The following is a 16,249-nucleotide window of genomic DNA, read 5'->3' on the forward strand; positions in this document are numbered from 1 at the left end:
TGTCCCAAAAATAAATAAACGTTAAAAAAAAATTATAAAAAAAAAAAAAAAACAAAATAAAACAGCCAAAACAACCGGAATAAGATTCGATGAATCAAAACCCCAAGTTAGATCAGTGTGATTAACTTTAACTCTGTACATACATTTGACAGATAATTCTCTCACATCCAAAACAGCATTTTAACGTCCACAATAAAAAGAAGAGTAAACAGTACATCTACTGTTTTTCTTCTCACACACCATTTTTATACCAACCGGGGTATCTTATAATTAATATAATATTTACTGAATCCTCACTGTTCATTGTTTTATTTATTCAACACATTTATTGAACACTGTATTAGTTTCCTTTGCTTGCTGGAACCATTTAGTACAAACTTGGTAGCTTAAAAAAAAACATTCATTTTATTTTCTTGCAGTTCTGGAATTCAGAATTCTGAAGTCAGTTCCACTGGGCTGAAAGCCAAGGTGTTGGCTTGGTCACTTTCCCTTTGAAGGCTCAGGGAAGTATCTGTTTTTTGTTTTTTGTTTTTGTGTTTTGTTTGCTTGCTTGTTTTTGTTTTGTTTGTTTTGTTTTGTTTTGTTTTTGCCTTTTCCAGAGTCTAGAGCTGCCTTCCTTTCCTTCCTTCCCTTGCAGCTCCTTCCCCAATCTTTAAAGCTGCCAGCATGGCATTTTGCTCAGGAGCCACATTGCCTTCTCGGTCAAATTTTCCTTTCCCTGACTCTGAAAAGGACACTTGTGGTGATAGTTAGGGCCCACACAGACAGTCTTCATCTCAAGCTACTTAATCACATCTGCAAAATCTCTTTTGCCATATAAAGTCACATTCATAGGTTCAGAGGATTTGGACCTAGATCTCTTTGGGGACCATTACTCATCCTACCACATGCACCTGCTACATGCTGGATATTGGAGACCCAGCAGTGAATTAGACATCTTTGCATCTGTGCTCAAGGAGCTTGACATTGTGGGAGGCAGAAAAGATGTACAAGGCACAGACCTGCTTTTTAATTGCGTTCTCTAATAGAGGAATATTTTATCAGAGAATAAATGCATGTTCTTTCTTTTACTCTTTTAGCAAGAGAAATTGCCAGCTACTTCTTAGAATAAGCAGGCACAGAAAATCACCTTGCAGCAGACACTGCTGAGAAAAATTACTTGTGTTCTCTCTTATATAAATAGAGGATGAGTGGGCTCATCTATCTTAAGAAATAACAAGCCTTTTATTTTCCCTTTAGTGACTTTGCAGACTGCTCCTTTTTTTTTTTTTTTTTTTTATCAGGGGATTGTGGTTTTCTGGCAGAAGAAAGGTTAGGTCGATGTGGTTTAGGAGTCTATGGTATCCTGGAAAGGTAAAGAAAAACCCAAACCCTGATGCCTTAGAAAAGAACTCTGTAAAATCTGGACTATAAGTAGTACAACATTTGGGGATTTGCTAGTTAGGGTATAAAACTAATGCTCAATCACAACACATGAAACTCCTTCCCTTAAAACACTGACAGGCTCTGTACCAAGCTATATGGAGTAGTTTCCCCACTCAGGAAGTGCTGTTACCCCTTTGTTGACCCAGCTTTCAACTAAAGACATGCGTCTGTCTCAACTGCCATTTGGAATAGCGTCTTGCCAGCAGAGATGGCCCATACCCAGTCAGTATTGCATTCAATTCAGCAGCATCAATCGACTAGAAGTGAATGTTCTACTACCTCTGTATGGAAGGTAATGACACGGGAACTCTCCCATCTCCATCACTTGGAGTGCTATGACCTGGTCAAGTGCTGAAATCAGAAATGAAAAGAGCTTTTGTCAAAAGGACTTAGCCTATTTAATTGGTTTCTTAGTCTGTTTAGGGATGTTATAACAAAATATGATAACCTGATGATTTATAAACATCAAGCATTTATTTTTCACAGTTCTGGAGGCTGAAGTTCAAGATTAGGGTGTATGGTCAGGTGAAAGCCCTCTTCTGGGTCATATACTTCTTATTTTATCCTCATATGGCAGAAAGGGGCAAGGGGTCTCTCTGGATCCTCTTTTATAAGGGCACTATAGCCATTCATTAGGGCTCTTCTTTCATGACCTAAGCACCTCCAAAGTCTTCACTTCCACAAGTCATCACCTCCTGGTAGCATCACCTGAGGAATTTGGTTTCAACATATTTTGAAAGGACATAAGCATTGAGACCATAGCAGTTGAGTTTAATACTGGGGTGTGAATCAATTCTAGAAGAACCTCTACTAATGAGTAAAGAAGGCACCTTAGCCCCTGTGGCCACTACAAGACCTGGGAATTGACACAGCTCTGAGTTACAGACATGACCTTTCAAGGCCAGTTTCTTCTTTGACCTGTGTCACAATTCAGGAATTTATGTGAGAGAGTTAGACTGGATTCTTTGTTGTCAAGACCGGTAGGTACTCAAGATCTCAGGATACACATGGTGAAATATTAGAGCACTAGGGTGATGGATAAGAGTTTAGATCTCTGAATTGCCTGCTGCCATCAGCTGGTGGAGGCTTTCGTCCTCTATTCAGGGGACTTCTTGGGAGTTATATTCTTTGCATCCCAAATGGTGTCAAGATCCTAGTTAAACCTTTATAAAGCAAAATGTGATGTAAATAATGGCATGACAATTTAATTGATAAATTATTGGTGTGTTTCATAGTACTGCCTATAAATGTAATAGAGATTAAAAATGGACCATTCAGTGTGACACAACAGTCATGGAGAAGGTAGACTTTACATGAACATTGAAGTATAACATAATAAATAATTGAACTTTTTGTTTTGGGATTAATTGCATTTGTTTGTTTATTAGGATCCAAAAATCCTTCTGGTTTTGGAGGAATACTATAGTGTGTGTCTTGTGCCCCACTTCCCATTAAGGAAGTCAAAAGAACTGCCTTCCATTCAAGGAAGCTGAGAAGATATAGACATATAGCCTAGGCTCAGCTAATCAGATTTTTCCCAACAAAGACTTGAATCTTGAATAAATAAGGCAAATAATGCAGGCAGAATTGAGAAATTCTTCATGGTGGTGTCAATGATACTGAGAGGTCAGTGCGCACTTGAAAACATCAGTGCCTTAATCTGTACTGTTTTGTGAGGCTGTGCTCCCAATAGTCCAGTGCTTCTGGGTTCCCACCCATTTCCTAATTTCCTGTCTTTACCTTCCTGCTGTATTCTATTTGTGCTTTAGTTTGCCAGATTCAGTTTCTCTTGCTTGCAAAAAAGAAATCTAACATTGAGAAGAGAGGATGTGGACAAGAACTGAGAAGAAATGTCAGGTAAGTGGAGTGATGAACAAAGGGATAAAATGACATAATACATCTAGCAGATTCTAATGAAACTTCAAGGACTGGAGGGGAAAAAAGACATCAAGTATTCAGGTGACACACAGTAAAGACAGTGCTAGGACTAGAGCAAACAGTATATCTCAGAAAGTAGGATTAAATAATAATGAGTAAGTAACCTCTTAGTCTTTTATTCTTTTATCCCCCAAATAAATTATTTGTTGTATTCTTGTTATATGTCAATAACTATTGTGGCTCTGGACATATAAAAAGGGCAAAATCCATGCTGTCAAGGAGACAGTAGTCTTTTATAGTGCAGTAAGGGATTCAAATTCCCTTTTCCCAAATTTCAGGATACAAATTCCTTTCTTGTTTCAATTTAAACACTTAGATAACTCTCTCTCTCTCTAATTATTGCCACCAATTTATCAATTTTAAAAATTGATACAAGTAGAAATTCTAAAGCAACTTAGAATCCTAGTAAATCAAAGTAAGAGAGTGTCAGTCCTGAGGGCAGCATTCTCTGTTTTAAGGCCACATACCTATTTGCTAGTTACGGTTAATGATAAATTCATGAGTTTACCATGAAATAACATAGTACAGAAAAGAGGGGAGTGGAAAATCTACATATGAAAGCAGAAAGACCGGTGAGAAATTCTGCCCCACTAGTTACAACTTGACCCAGCTGCCGTTATGCACTTAATCAACTTGCACTCTCAGAAAGCCCTTCTTCCTAGAATATACAGATCTGGATCTAAATTCTATTACTACAATTCTGATAGTACTCTTGTGACTGTAATAAAACAGAATATAGAGTTTAAAGCATGAAGTGGTGTACATTCACTAGCCAAACATAAAAGAGACATGTCAAAACTTCTTTCTCATGGTCAAAAGGACATTGATGTCTCACCTTTTTCCATATCCCCCATTACTTCAATAGAAAAAAACAACTAGAAAGACATGCACCTAAAATTACAAGATGCAGAACTGAGTAATAATCCTAGTCTATGGAAGACTTACACAGCACTGATAAGGAGATTGTCCAAACTTAGTCCTCTCCCTTAATGGATGACTTCTCACACTATCCACAAGCCACAGGAGCATGCATTGTGTCTTCCATCATCCCATCAGCATACTTGCTGGAGCCCCAGTTCCCTGAAGACTCCTTATGTGGTGATATGTTGTGGTGAAGTGAATTTAATTAGCTAGGGAAGAGCTTCTCATTCAGGGAGCCAGTAATGTGTTACACGTATGCAGGATATTGACCTCCTTAACACCTTAGAAATTACTACATAGGGTCTGGGATAGTCACAACCACAGGGCCCACAATGTACACTCCAAGCAGGCTATTTAGTTCAGTTTTATGAAATATTTTCTCTGTTTTACAAATGTGAACTGTTATTTTAGTATTCTGTTTTATGCAACTAAAGCGTATCTTAACTGGTATACCTCCTCACACACTGTATATTTTGTGTGTTTCTGAGGCTCACTGAAATTGAGACAGGGAAAAGGATGACTGTAGGTATACAAGTTTGCACAAGCCTGGGAAATAAGGAGAAGGATCTTTACTGCTAATGCCAAAAGATAAATGGATGCTGTTTCACTAGTAGCAAGATAAGATCAACCCCGAGGATCTTGTCAGGTAGAGACTATTATAATAATAAATAGTAATTCAGAGAAGCCAAAAGCTACTATTAGTTTAATGTGTTAGAATAGTTCTCAACAAGAATTTGATAAGGAAAATTTGGATTATTTTCTCCCCATTTTTCCCGACCACCCTGATGCAATACATTTAAAATGTCTCTTTACTACACAAAATCAATTTACATGCAGCTCTCATGTTTTTCCTTCTGGGAATCCATCTTTAAATGAATGGCATATTTTCCAGTGCTACTTTTTTTAGTTAAGTATATATGAAAAATAGACAATTGAACTTGGCAGGAATTATAGCCATCCTATATTTGAGAAATTCAAGATTTATCACGTAAAAATATATGTGATCATTACGACAAAATATTGTTACCATACCTCCCAATAAGTAAGTAATCTACACAATAATATTTTGAAAAAAAAAGTGATGTGAAAAAAAAGGGTAACATTGTCTCTATAAGTGATATTTCAACATTTCTTGCCATTAGCAAGGGATAGGGGACCAACAGAACAGTAAGACTTATAGGATGGGGCATTAGCTGTGATCCCAATCCAATTTATAAATATTGTTATACATTGAAACTGATGGGTAGAAAAAGTGATGCAATGAGAATCTATTTACCCTAATTTATTTATGGTGGCAGGCATAATCAAACCATTTTTAAGAAGTAGGCATGCATTGGATATATTTATAAAATAAAATAACCTTTCTTTTATTCAACATCAGAATATTAATATAACTCCCATAAAAATATTAGAGGAGGGAATAATTATTTCAAAACATGAAGAAAAAAAATCAATAAAATAACCATTCTTGATTTTAAAAATTAGCAACTATAAATAGAAACCTTAATAAACCTGATAAAGTATCTACCAAAAGCCCATAGCAAGCATTATTTCATGATAAAATTTTAGAAACACTTCAGTAAAGTCAGGGACAAGATAAAGATGCTATCATTATTTCCACTAACGTTGTATGGGACATCTGGGTGGCTCAGTTGGTTAAGCATCTGACTCTTGATTTTGGCTCAGGTCATGATCTCACGGTTGGGTTTGTGAGTTTGAGACCCACATCAGGCTCTGTACTAACAATGAGGAGCCTGCTTGGGATAGTTTCTTTCTCTTCTTCTATCTCTCCCCTAAAAAAAAAAAAAAAAGTTTAAAATATTGTACTGAAGGTCCTGTTAATACAAAAGAAAACAAAATTGAATAAGTGGTTTAAGAAATGAAAAAGAAGGAAAAGAATTACCCTTATTTATACATGACATGGTTATTTACATAAAATATCCAGAGAGGTAACAAAGTAACAAAGCAAACAAAAAATTCAGCAAAATTTTATGGATATGAGACCAATGTACAAAAATTGGTGCCCTTTTTATAAACCATTAATAGCCAATTAGAAAATGTAACTTAAAGAAGGATAGCTCCAATTTTAGGAAGAAAATCTAAGACCCTGTGTAATGAAAGTTGTTTAAAACTTTAATAAAATACAAAGCATTACAGGCTATAAAAGACCTGAATAAATGGATAATTGTCCCATGTTCACTGATAAGACATTTTTTGCTAAGTTACTCTATAAAGTCAATTCCATTCCAATCAAAATCCAAATAGGGTTTTTTATGGATCTTAATGGACTCATCCTAAAGTTTATATGAGAGAGCAAAGAGCCAAGAGTAGCTAAGGCGATTTTAAAGAAGAATCATAAGAAAGAGGGGCTTGAAAAAATTTTCATTATGTAGAGTGCATGGGTGTTCACTATGTTATTATCTGTATTTTTCTGTGTCTGAAAATATTTCATAATTGAACTTCAAAAATGTAGAAAACAAAAGAGAATATCTCATGGTCTAAGGTTGGGAAGCCTCTTGTAAACAAGAAAGCAAAAAGCATGAAATTATAATGTACAAATTTGTTATCAGCTAGCAGTACCTTAAAATATACAGCTTTTGTTCACCAAGAGACCATAGAAAGTTAAAATACAATCCACAAACTGAGAGAAGCTATTTGAAACACATATAACTAACAACAGAGAAGTATTTAAGCTTTAAAAATATATAAAGATTATCTACAAATCAATTTTTTTAACAAATTAATTTTCAAAAGCAACAAGCCTATAAAAAGTGAGTCAAAATTGAGAACAGGCATTCCACAGAAACCCAAATAGCCACCAAGAATTTATAAGCTGCACAACTTCATTGGCAAAGGGTTAATGTAAATTGAAAGAGCAAATTAAAAAAGGATATTACCAGGCAAAAAGTTTTAAACTCTAAAAATAACAGGTGTTATGGGTAATCATGTGCCAGTCTAGTCCATGTGAAATGTATCTGTGTATCGATAAATCTCAAAACCCAAATGTGTAGTGAAAAAAGAAGTTAGAGGGGGAAAATGCTATATGATTCATTATAAAATCTACATCACCAGGATAACTATATTTTTAGGGAATTATACATATAAAACTATTCAAAAATGCAAGGAAATAAGTAATACAAAATTTAGCATAATGTTTATTTGTCTGGGAGGGAGATGGAAAGGGACTTCCGAGGTCTCAGAAATACTGGTATTCTGCATCTTCAGCTCTGTAGTGAGTAGCAGGGTATTCTTTTTATTATTCTTTAAAATGTGGACATACGGGATACATTCATATATGCATATTTCACAATGAACATTCCTTTTAAAAAATCTAGTCTGACTTTAAAGGCAGCCCTTACAAAATTGTTCACATCAGCAAGTTCTAGACTGTGAGTCAGGATTTCCTTGTTACCATGTCACCAAACAAAATACGGTATTCTCTTGGCTTCTGAGGCTGATGTAAGATGGAAACCTTCAGCTGTAACCTGTCTCCAAAGTACTTGTTCTTCCCACCGGCCTCATTGTTTTCAATCATTTCTCTACTTCAGAACAAATGTGACTTTATACAATATATTTGCAAATTAAATGTCATCTTTGATTCTGTACTTAGGGACTTTAAGAAAAGTTCTAGTTTTTTAAAAAAAGACAAAAAACGGTTCCTTAATTTAAAGAGCATGAAAACAACCGGTGTACATCAGTTAATGCAACTTTGGAAGGCCACATCAAGACCAGCTGCCCTCGATCAGTGGATCAGTGTGACTTTCGCAGAGAAACCTCAGAAGACCTGTTTTTAAGAGAGGGGTGGGTCATCTCTTGTTGGAGGGGGAGGTTGGGAGTTCGGCTAGAACCCGCTCCACCCCTTTTCTCCACCCGCACAGAACGCCCAGAAAAGCTCTCCCCTCATTCGTCCACGCCCCTCAGGCCCTGACGGATAAGAGGAGCCCCTGCGGGGGAAGCCTGCACCCCGCTGGCTCGCGGAGCCCAGCGTCAAAGCCCCGCCCCCTCGGGGTTGCAGGAACCCTCAGCGCGCGTCTTTGGGGAGGCGGGGCTGGATGGGCGCGCTGACGGGAGGCCGCGGGCTCTCTGCACCCGCTCTCCCTCTTCTCTCTACCCTCACGGCTCTGGCTGGATCGTCTGCTGGTGGCCGGATTCCCTGGTGAGTAGCTGGAAGATTCAGGGCCCCGCAGACGCGGCTGCGGCGGGTACGGGACCTACCCCGGGCGCCTGCGCGCTCTTCCGCCAGCCAATGTGCTCGCAGCTTCTGCGGGTGGCCTTTGACCCCGCGCCCCTCCGGCGAGCGAGAGGTGTCGCGTTACGTGCTTCGGGACCCCCCGGGGCAACTCACTCTGTCACTCTTAGCCCTTCTTTGTGTCTGGGTTAGTTTTATTGCCTTCTTTTATTGCCTGCTGTTTCCCGATCCTGCCGGCCTTGTGTCCGCCACTTCTTCGGAGAGGAACCTCCCGTCGCCTCTGTTTTCCCTTCTCTCCCCCAGCAAGTTGGGAATTCCGGGAGCGACGGAAGCTGTTCTAGGCCTTGTCCTTTTGTATGCAAACCTCAGCTAAGCCTTGAGCCTGCGGGGAGAGTGGGGGGGATCGAGGCCTACCGGGCTCCGGGTGTTGGCGGAAGGTCGCGGCCACCAACCTCCTGGAGCCTTTGGGCCACCGCAGCGGTGGTTTTTCCATTTGCTTGTTAAAACACTTTTGGCTCTATCTTCGTAGACTATTATCTTTTGTTAAGTTTCAGGATGCAGCTATGCCGGACTATGTCTTGTTACATTTTCTAAAGGAGCAAATTGAACTTCAGGCGTTTAGGACAGTTTTAGTTGTATTATTGTAAGACCCTCTGGGTAAGTGTCAAGGGAAAACCTCGAAGTGTTTAAAGACCAATAAGGGAGGATAATAGGATATGATGTTAAAAAAGACGAATAGGACTGGAATGGGTTTATGTTCAAGTATTTTAGACAGTTTGAGAGAAAAATACAAAGTAAAATCTAGGTATTGGTAATATTGCCACATTGCTTACTGGTCACTTTCACGACAATACGTTATTTCCTCCTTCTTGAGCTATATGTAAACTCCTAAAACCGGTGTAGTGCTGTGAATTTTGTGGATTTTCAGGCTCTATCTATGCATAAAACATTACCAGTGATGTTGCTGTTAGTCACGTGGTTAACAGTAAGTGTATGATCAGAAAGTAAACGGTCTTCAGATTAAATTTGAGCTGCAATTTATGAGTAGGTAACAGATAATCTTGTTTTCTAAGACCATACTACTTATTTATTTACTTATTTAAAGTTTATTAGAGAGTGAGTGAGCCAGGAAGGTGCAGAGAGAGAGAGGGGGAGAATCCCAAGCAGGCTTTGCTATGACAACTGGACTCTGGCTGGAACCTTCAGAAACATGACCTCATGACCTGAGCTGAAACCAAGAGTGGGAGCTTAGCCCACTTAGCCACCCAGGCACCCCTAAGACCGTACTATTTAAATGAAAACTTGGCCACATGTTGGCAATTTTCATCTGTGTCACAAAAAATTTTTAAACTTAATTTGTCTAGTATGTTGTAGGATGGTGGAATAGAAGGCTAGAGCTTGAATTCTAGAGCCAAATTTGCCCTGTTTCTTGCTAGTTGCTTAACCTCGGACATGTTACTTAGCTCTTCACTAGCCCACAGACTGAAAAGTTACCAATTGGTTTGTACCTCTACTGTGTCATCTGTAAAATGGCGTTAAAAAAGTTTTACTTCCTAGGTCATCGTGAAGGTTAAAGTGGAGGGATGAAATTATGCTTAACTGAATTTCTGTTAACCAGCAGGTGTGTTTCATTAAAACTGGGGTAAGGAAGCGTTGGTATAGAAACTGGTTTTGAAAGTTCCAGGTGTGTTTTCTAGTATTATTTTTTATTTACAATGGCTTCTTAGAAAATGAAATTAGAAAACAATACTAAAAAGAAAAAGCACTAGAAGCCTGTAAAATTTAGTAATAGGGTAATTAAAAGTTGTTTCTAACTGGATTGACAGCACTTTTTGAAATAATAGTTGATCTCACATTGTTCTGTGTCTGTTAGGCCTCACTAGACCTCTAAGTCAAAACCTAGAATTTCCAGAAGATGAAAAGCATAAGACACAAAAGTACAAATGATACAGTTTCTAAAAGATATTATTAGGTATAACTTCTGTGTATTATGTAATGTAAAGTGTCCTTTTCAGTCTTCAACAGCCAATACCTTGAGTAGATTCCTGGTTTGGGTGTCCATACATCTTCAGTTGTGATTTTATTATTTTCTCAGGAGACTTGTGAAATTTCTTGCCTTTGTTGAAGCAATAGAAATAGTTCTCCACTCTTTCCTTGCTAGATAATTAGACCCTGGGCATCTCAAGGGTCATTGTGGTTTTGCTATCTTGAACTTGGCAATTTATTAAAATGGATTTTTAAAATTATTGGATCTAGGTTTCTTCCTATGTAATATGTTCAATATAGACTATAAAAAAGTGAACTATCTGTATAGTCAGTAGAATCTATTTATACACATACTACCCAAATATATATCAATGTTAAAAACAGAAGGGCCTGACATTAAGTTGTTTAAGCTAAACACTTAATGGTCACTGGCTGTGTATAAGATATATGGGGCTCTACTGCAGTGTAAAGAGAAGGATTCCATTTTTGGAACTTAAAAGCAATCTAGTGGATACAATATAGGTAAATAGCATAATACAACACATAAATGCCACTTTAAAAAGTAGGTAATGCTGTAACAATAGAATATTTGAGAAAATGAGTACTTTTCACTGTGGAATCATTAGGGAAGGTGTCAAGAAGAGGCAACATTTCAGCGTTGTCTTGAAGGAGGAGTAGCATTTTAAAAGTTAGTCCTGTAGAGAGAGAATGGACCTTTAGAGAGAATTAACTATGTGTTAGTTATTAATTGCTTGCTAGATGCCCGTCTTTAATCATCATCATCCTCATCACCATCACTCTAAACAGGAAATTATTCTAGAAGTTTTATAATACCAACTTATTTCATGCCTACAAATCTGTGAATGAGGTAATAACATTGTATAGATAAGAAAAGAAGCACAGAAAGATCAGGTCATTTGATGAGTGAAATAGCTGAAAAACAAAAAACAAAACAGCTGGGGGATACTTGCTTTTAATCACAGTGATCTGCCTTTTGTTTGAGGTGACTTACTGTTAATTGTGATGTGGAGGTTGGGAAGAACCATCTATAATGATGTAATAAATGAACATTTAAATGAGTGAAATAAGTAATGTAAAAAGAGGGACCAACTTAAAATTATATTTACAGGCAAAGGTGGGGAATCAACCAGGCAACTTCCATAAATGGACGTTTTATGTTTTGTGTTCTTCTGTAGATCTGAGAAACGAATCTGAGAAATGAATCTAACAAATGTACAAAAGTTTCAGAGTTGTTCAGAACTGTTTTTTTTAATATTCATTTTGCACTTATTTTTTTTTAAATGTTTATTTTTGAGAGAGAGAGACAGAGCATGAGTGGGGGATGGGCAGAGAGAGAGGGACACACAGAATCCCAAGCAGGCTCCAGGCTCTGAGCTGTCAGTACAGAGCCCCATACAGGACTCCAACTCATGAACTGTGGGATCATGACCTGAGCCGAAGTCGGACGCTTAACTGACTGAGCCACCCAGGCGCCCCAATTTTGCACTTATTCTTAAATCCAATTGGTAAAATATTACCCTCTTCCACTTCTTTTGCAAACATCATCTTGCATAAGACACAGAACTACTTTGTCAGAAAACACACCTAATGTGTTCTTTCTTTAAAAAGAGATTAGGGTGCTTGGGTGGCTCAGTCGGTTGAGCGTCCGACTTCGGCTCAGGTCATGATCTCGCACTTTGTGGGTTCAAGCCCCGCATCAGGCTCTGTGCTGACTGCTTGCTCAGAGCCTGGAGCTTGCTTCAGATTCTGTTTCCTTCTCTCTCTGCCCCTCCCCCACTCACACTTTGTCTCACTCTGTTTCTCAAAAATAAATAAAATGTAAAAAAAAAAAAATTTAAAAAGAGATTAAATGATTTAGTGAGGGTCCCACAAGGGGATCAACCTAGCTGATTTGGACTTTGGTTTTAGATGGCAAGATCAGTTTTCTGTTACATATCCTGACTCTTCTACCTACTTCACCACCACTCAACTGGTCAGTCTCTGAAAAACCAATGTCTTACTAATTAATGCTGTAGTTATTGCTCCCATTGTCTGTGACTTAGCAATATTCATTACCATTATTTCCTAAAATTTTCTTTCTTAGGAAGTGTTAAGTTCTAATTTTAGAAGGTAGAGTAAGAAAATATCACTATTATGTTATCACCCAGAGGTAATCATTATTTATGTTCTCCTTTGTATATCTTTAGCATTGTTGAGATATTATGTTCATAATTGTTTTTTCTACTTCATTGCTTGTCAGATTTCTCACTATCTTTAAGGGAAGGATTTTTTTATTATCAGTTATCTTGATAATTTGTAAATTTCAGTACAACAAATCCCTATATACTTCCCCTGCATTTCACCAAATGGTAATATCTTAACTGTATTTGCTTTATCATTATATGCATGTACACACTTCTGTATTATGTTGTACATAATTATATACATTACATGTAACATGTCTGTGTACATAGGTGTATATATATGTATGTAATGTATGTATGTATGGAGATGTGTGTGTCTAATGTCTGATGTTTCCTCATGATTAGATCCAAATTAAATTTTGACAGGAATACCATAGCAGTGATTGTTTCCTTTTTAGGGCATCCTCTCAGGAAACTTATATCTACCTAGCCAGAATTAACTGATGAAGTTCATTTTGATCACTCGTTTAAGGTGGCGTCTGCTAGGTTTTGCACTGAGTTACTGTTGTTCCCTTTGTAGTTAATTAGGTGTCTTTTGGAGAGCTACTTTGCCAATATATGGATATCCTGTTTCTCATCAAACTTTTATTTCCTCGTTTAAAATCTGTTGATGATTTTGCCTAATAATAGTTGTTATTATGGTGGTTGCCAAATAGTGGTATTCCATTATTCTATCTAAATTTATTAGTTGCGGTGGTGCCTGGGTGGCTCAGTCAGTTAAGCGTCCAACTTCTGCTCAGGTCATGATCTCACGGTTCATGAGTTGGAGCCCCGCGTGGGGCTCTGTACTGACAGCTCGGAGCTTGGAACCTACTTTGGATTCTGTGTCTCCTTCTCTCTCTGCCCCTTCCCAACTTGTACTCTGTCTCTCTATGTCTCTCAAAAAATAAATAAATGTAAAACAAATTTTTTTAATTTGTTAGTTGGCATTCTGAGTCTTCTCTAATCCTTTTATTTATTTTTGCATTTTAAACATCAGTATGAAAATAAAAAAAATTAAAAATATCAGCATGGATTCATGAATTCTTATTTTAATACCTATCATTTATTACTTATTCCTTATTTTGGTGCTGAAATTGTCCTGGATTTAGCCAGTGATTGCCCCTCAGTCTGGCTTTTGTGTCCAATGGACATATCCCCAACACTTCTTGAGTACTTTACTTTCTGGTAAGATGATCAAGGCTCATTTTGTACTTTCTCAGCCACAGTCTGGGAATCCACATTTCTCCAAGGTAACTACTGCTGCTTCTAAGTAGAGAAGGAATATTTAAAAACCAAGAATCTTAGCATCAGATGTGTTCATTGCTGCTGGGGTTTCTTTGGTCCTAGACTGCCAGTGGGCAGAACTAGGAAATAATGTGGTTATGTTAATGTGTATATACACACTTCCCCCATTTACTGATAAAAAACACACATCCATACTAATACTGCTAATTACTGTCTGATAACACAAGTTTCTTTCTAGCCTTCACTTTATACAGAACTCAACTTTTTTGTCAGTGAAAAACCTGGGCCCCAGGTTCCAGCATATATTGTTTGTTGGCTTACTTGTAGAATACACATTAAGTGTTAAGAATTGCTAACCTGTACCAATGCAAAAACAACTTACTAACTGGAGTTTAACATTTTATATTTGTTAGAGTATGTGAAATATAACATGGCTCAAAAAAGAACTATACAAAAAGAGAAGTCACTTCCATCCTCCAATCCTTCTACCCATTCTCATCCCCCTTTATTCTGTCCTGTTTCTCCTTACCCCCATACATAATCCACATCATTATCTAATGTTTATTCTGTTTCTTTGCTCACTTGAAAAATGTATATTTCCTTATTTGCATTTTCCTTTTTTCACTTAAGAATATATCCAGAAAAATCAGTTTATGTCATTTCCAAGATCTCTTCCTCATTCAGCTGAACACTCCAGCATTTTACAGTTACAAATGGTGCTGTATATGGATTTATGTACTGTTCATGTGGTTTTGTATTTTTTGTGTATGTTGTGTATTTTTAAGGTAATTTCCATGAAGTAGGACTGAGTCCAAAGGTAAATGTATATGTAATTTTGTTAGTGCCAAATTCACAAAAAGGCTGTACCAATTTGCATTCACTAGCAGTGTTTGGAAGTGCTTGTTTTCCCACAGTTTTACCAACAGCATATATTTGTGTTTTTGTTTTGCCAGTCTCCTAGATAAGAAATGATTTTTTTGTGTGTAGTTTTAATTTGCATTTTTTAAATTTTATTTTGAGAGAGCAAGATCGGGAGTGTGTAAGCGCACACGGGGCAGGGGCAGAGAGAGAGAGAAAGAATCTCAAGCAGGCTCTACACCATCAGCGCAGAGCCTGATGCAGGGCTTGATCTAACAACCATGAGAGTTCATGACTTGAGCGAAAATCAAGAGTTGGATGCTTAACCACTGAGCCACCCAGGCGCCCTTAATTTGCATTTTTAAAAATTTTGAATGAGGTAGAATATCTTGGTATTTTCAGTTTGTCAGTTGTCCTTTGTTGACCGTATGTTCTGATATGCATATTTTAAAAGCTATAGTTAATGAAAAGACAAATTAACTATGACTTCTATTGAATCTGAATTTTGAGTCCCTCCTAAAGTGTTTCATTACGCTCAGGTTATAAGGAAATTCAGGTGGAATTACTTATTTCAATGGCTCTGAGCCCTACATCATGCATTATTCTTTGGGAGATTGTGGGGGAGATAGGAAGGGTTATTCAAAATCCCTCATTTGAAAGTAGCAGAGAAACTAAACATAAGTAGAAAATAGAAAGTTGAAGGATCTTGATAAAACCCATGCCTTTAATTTCAGTACCCATATGTGTAAAGGAATAAGGATTAATTAGAAATAGTCCAAATATTTACAAGGACTTAAACCCAGTTTTGAAGATTTTGCTCTTACTAGATTCAGATATCTTCCTCTTCACATTTCATACACAAGGGCTGGCATTCAATAATAAATTAACCCACCTTACAGAAAGACTGTGACTGTCCAGGTACTAAGCAAGAACAAAACAAAACAACAAAAGACAGGCAATAGAAACAGAATCCCTAAGGTCCAATTCAGGTTATTAGAGGTGGACTTTAATAAATGGGATTAACATGTTCAAGGAATTAGAGAAGGAAAATTTTAGCAGAAAACTGATACCTTTGAAAAGAGTCAAATGGAAATTCTAAGAGTAAAATTATAACTGAAATTAAGAAATGACAGCTGAAGAGAAATAGGAAACTAGAAGGTATTTCAGAAGTACAGAGGCATGGAGAGATATGGAGGGAAAGTTTAAAAAAATGTTATAAACACATAGGATATAGAATTCTAACATGTGTAATGTATTCCAAAATGAGCAAGAAGGCAATAATGGAGCAAAAGCAATATTTGAAGAGATTGTGGTCAAGAATTTTACAAGGCTAAGGAATGCTATTAACCCCAGATTGAAGAAGCACTTTGGACCAAAAGCAGGATAAGTATCAAGAAAACCATATTCCATGTGTATTATTCCATAGGGAAACTGCTGAAAACCAAAGAAAAAGAGAAAAATGTTAAAAGAAACCAGAGAAAAAAGAAAATACCTTTAAAAA

At 37.2% G+C, this 16,249-nt stretch overlaps 1 protein-coding gene across 1 annotated transcript in view; it reads left to right on the forward strand.

Moving 5' to 3' along the window:
• Window positions 1–8,243: 8,243 nt before the first annotated feature.
• Window positions 8,244–16,249, forward strand: part of MANEA (mannosidase endo-alpha) — a 63,743-nt gene continuing 55,737 nt past the window's right edge. Inside the window, exon 1 of the mRNA XM_030315991.2 lies at window positions 8,244–8,440. The gene's annotated coding sequence lies outside the window, so the exon portion shown is untranslated. The remainder of the gene's footprint in view (window positions 8,441–16,249) is intronic.

Source organism: Lynx canadensis, chromosome B2 (genome assembly GCF_007474595.2).
Source record: "Lynx canadensis isolate LIC74 chromosome B2, mLynCan4.pri.v2, whole genome shotgun sequence".
NCBI lineage: Eukaryota > Metazoa > Chordata > Mammalia > Carnivora > Felidae > Lynx > Lynx canadensis.